Below are 4,261 nucleotides of genomic sequence, written 5' to 3'. Positions count from 1 at the left end.
GACGGTGTCGCTGTGCGGGTGTTTCTTTGGCCCCGCTGCCCAGGGGCAGGGTGAGCTGGGGGGGGGATCAGCGTAGCAGGCTGGAGGGTGTGCAGGGTACCTGTCACCCAGCACAGGGCACGGAAGTCTTGACCCTCCTGGCTTGGCACAACCGGGGCAGAGAGGATTGCCCTGGCCACGCGTGGCACTGCCCGGTCCCACAGCATGGCTCGCTGTCCTGCCTTCCAGGGATGCTGTCACCGCGGGGATTTAAATGTCATTTCCAATGTTGTCTTTATAAACGCGCGGAGGAATGCTTGCGGGCTGAGGGACAAAGCTGGGCTCAGCTGGGTGTTTCTCAGGTGCTTGGAAAGCTGAGGATCGGCACTGCTCCCACGGTGGCCTTTGGTTTCACCAGAAGGAGAGCAGGTCTCTCCTTTTCAGCGATGGAAGGAGTTTCCACCTTCCCTGAGCTTTGCAGGAGTTGCTGAGATGTCCCCAAACTTTGGCTGCTGGGCATGGGAAGCATCACCCAAGGTGACACGAGGTGGTTACGCTGAGGCTACACGATGGGGTTGCCCAGCCCAGGGAGCCACCGAAACCAGGGCTGTCCCGGGAACAGCGACAGCGTTACAACGCTGTCGCTGTTCCCGGGACAGCCCTGGTTTCTACTGTCTTCTGTACCTGTGGTGGGAAGGCACCACGGCACCCGACCCCAAGCAGGGGTCCAGAGAGCCGGGAACGGAGCTCGCCTAGCTGAATTGGTTTTTCAAACCCGTCCCCCCCATAGAGATTTGGCACCTCTTGGTGCGGGTCTCATCACTGAACCACAACGGATCAAAGACGAAGGTGATGAAAACGGATCAAAGTTGAGGTGGGAAGGGACATTTGGAAATGCTCATCCGTTCCCTGCTGCTCAGAGCAGTGTCAGCTAGAGCTCGGGACCACATCTGGTTGGGTTTTGAGTACCTCCAAGGATGGAGATGCCAGAATCTCTCTGGCCAACCTGTGCCAGTGCTTGACCATCCTCACAGAAAAAGCTTTTCTGAAGTTTAACTCGAATCTCCGTGCTTCAGTTTCAGTCTGGCGTTTGGTCTTTCACTGGGCACCACCGAGGAGCATCTGCCTCTGTCTTCTTTACCCCCCACCAGGTATTAATAGACACGGATAAGAAACTCCCCCAGCCTTCATTTTTCCAAGCGAAACAGGCCCAGCTCTCTCAGCCTCTTCTTATATGACAGCTGCTCCAATCCCTTAATCATCTTAGTGGTCCTTATGGTTCTGGGAAGGGCGTAGGTTAAAGCAGCACAGGCAGGGACCCCCACGGCACTGCCCCGGGGCACTGCCAGCCACCCGCGCCGGAGCAGGCAGTGATTCCGTGGGCACTGCCAGCGCTGGTGGAGCTGGGGATTTATGGATCCCAGGCCGAGCAGGGTCCGTTCATCAGCGCTTCCTGGGGTTTGTAAGCAAGTCCCAGCAGGTTACAGCCTCCACGTCCTTTTTCCTCACTGGAGCAGAGCTTTTTGGGCTGGCTCAGGCAGAATGCCACGCGTGGCACGGCCGGCATGCAGCTCCATGCTAACGCTGCATAGCATGTCACGGTGCGTGGGGTGTCCCGGATGGGACACCGCCTTAGCGTAACCATTTTTGGATGGGGTTTTATCTGCAGATGGGATTGCGGGAAGGAGGTAACCAGGGGAGACTTATGCTGCATCACCGCTTGCTTAGACTTCTTCCACCTGCTTTGGGGGCTGGACGAGCCCCAGGAGGGAAGCACAGTGTTTCTCCCAAAGCACTGCATCACACCGGCAGCTGTAGGCAGCAAGAGATGTGGCACATACAGCTGGGGACGAGAGCACCCGAGAGGTGGAAAGTGGCCCAGACATCTTACACGTTTGTTTTGGTTTCTTTTTCCCCCTGAATAACTCCTGGAAATAAAACCAGCCCAGTGCCCCAGTGGCCAAAGCCACGAATTCAATTCACTCACCTATGTGGGTGTTCTCCTTGCCCTGCCGAAACCTAGCCCCATCCCTGCAGCACAATACCACCTTCCAAGATAAGCTACACCTTGGCTGTAGAGAGATCGGAGAAGGAAAGCAGCCTTCTGTCAGGGCAGGCAGGGAGCTGCAGGTCAGGACAAAATGACTCTGCTCCTGGAACTGCAAGGAATAATCTCATTATTTATGTGGCTTTAAGAACATCTGGGGAAAAAACCCCAAACAGATTAATTTAGGAATCTATTGCCCAGCCCCTTGCTCTGAATGGGTCTATGCCAGCATCACCAAGGACCTCTGCCCCACGGACACTGCCAGGTCACCTGGAATTGCAGGATTGCCATTTGAACTGCAATAAACTTCAAAAAAAAAAAAAGTCTTGTTTTTGGACAGCACTCACTGAAAATATTCACTGCAGTGTGCATCCTGCTATGGTTTCTTTTTTTTTTTTTTTTAAGGGTTGGGGAGGAGTAGGACAACCGTCACAAGAGCGAGCTGTTTGAAAGGAGGCAGGGGACTCAACTTTTCCCTCCGGGACTTAACGTCTCCTCCAGCCCTTGCGCAGGAACCGCACCGCTTCACGGGGTGAACTCCCTGGGAGCCACTCTCACAGCACCCGGGGACAGACGCAGCACCACAGAGCACGTTTTGCGGCAGCGTGTTTGCTATTTCGAAGGAGACAGTGTGCCAGCACCACGTTTGTCAGCCAAATCTGTGTCAGCGCTTAAAACGTCTCCCTCTCGTACGGACGTGCTTGTGCTCAGCAGCACCGACGACTGTTGCAGCTACTTGCTTTTCTTGTAGGAGCTGCAGCCCGTGGGAGGGTGTCTGTGTCACGGTTACATTACCCATGTGCTCCGGCTTTGGAAAGATGTTCCTTTTCCCCATTTACTGCTGCTTTCCTTTTAATTAAAGGGGTGCATACGGATTCTGGAGCACTTTGCGGTATCGGTTTTTACCTGCTGGTCTCAGGGTAGCGTCCTGAGGAGCCCCTGCAGATCATCAGCACAAAATAACTGATCAGCCAACGTACCCTCCTCTTGGACGGCATCGGGGCTGGTGGAGCTGCGCAGGATACGGGTTGTGACACCAAGAGCACCCACCAGCCAGAATGACCCCAAGCAGAAGCTGCCGCTTTGGAGCGCCACGAGCTCCGATCAGCCCTGGTGTAAGAAATGACTCAAATCTTGGTGCCAAGCCATTTTTAGGGGGTTGTAGTTTGGGAATCTCCGGTTTGAACAGCCTCAGAGTTGGACCTCTCACCTTATCCCAGGCTTGTATGAAATCGTGTTTCCAAGGCAATAACTAGGGCACTTAGAAATGATTCGAACAGCTAGGTAGTCTGCGTTGAACCACAGCAAAGCAGCAACCTCCTCATGATCATTGACGTGTTCCTCGCAGGGCTGTCAGGCACATAGGTACGGGCTTGTTCTCCAAGGACCACTCCTAGGGTGACAGCCGGGGCCTCGTGTCATACAGAGACCAAAGTGTGCTCCAGGCAATCTCCAAAACTTAATTTAATGCCGGCTCTCAAACTCGACTACTGTCTTCCTTAGAGCTGAGTGAGGAGAGGGGTGGTGACTCCTGAGGGCTTGTACAGCGTGAGGGTGATGGAAGTACAGAGCTAGGAAGAGCAGGGAACGCGGCGGGTGAGCTCAGCCGGGCCCTCGGCAAGGCGGTCAGGAGCTCCTCGGCTTCAGTTCTTGCCGTTCTGCTCATGGGCAAGGCATCTCTGGGCAAGGCCTCGCTCAGGTAACTTTTCTAGAAGGAGCATCTGCCTCTGGGTGTCTAATCTGGACAGGCTTGGAGGCTGATTTTCAGGAGCACCCACAATTAGGAGTGAAGCTGGAGGCTTGAATCCTCCACAAATCAGCTCAAAAGCGCCTCCAAGTGAGAAACCCAAGATCAATAGGTCAGACCCCCAGCACACACCAGTTAGATGGTCTGGGACGCTTCTGGCAGAAGTCCAGGAATAGGTGTTGGCCAGAACAACTTCTGTTTCCTAAGCAGCACATTCCTGCTACAGAAGACAAGCGACCGTTTGTCATAGGATGGCTACAAACAAAAGGCAGAGGGATCATTAGCACTCATTTACTCCCAGCCCTGGGTGAGTATTTACAGGAGCATAAGAAACGATTTTACATATAGCCAGTGCTCCTCTCCATTTTGATTCGTGCCTGAATGAAGTTTTGAGCTTAAAGCAGGATTCATGGCTACACATGAAAGATAACGCCATTCTCCCAAAAATCACAGCATGAGAATTGATGGGTTGACAGCTTAGAATAAAT

This window comes from Gymnogyps californianus, chromosome 12 (genome assembly GCF_018139145.2).
Source record: "Gymnogyps californianus isolate 813 chromosome 12, ASM1813914v2, whole genome shotgun sequence".
NCBI classification, from domain to species: domain Eukaryota; kingdom Metazoa; phylum Chordata; class Aves; order Accipitriformes; family Cathartidae; genus Gymnogyps; species Gymnogyps californianus.
This window is presented reverse-complemented; position numbering follows the sequence as displayed.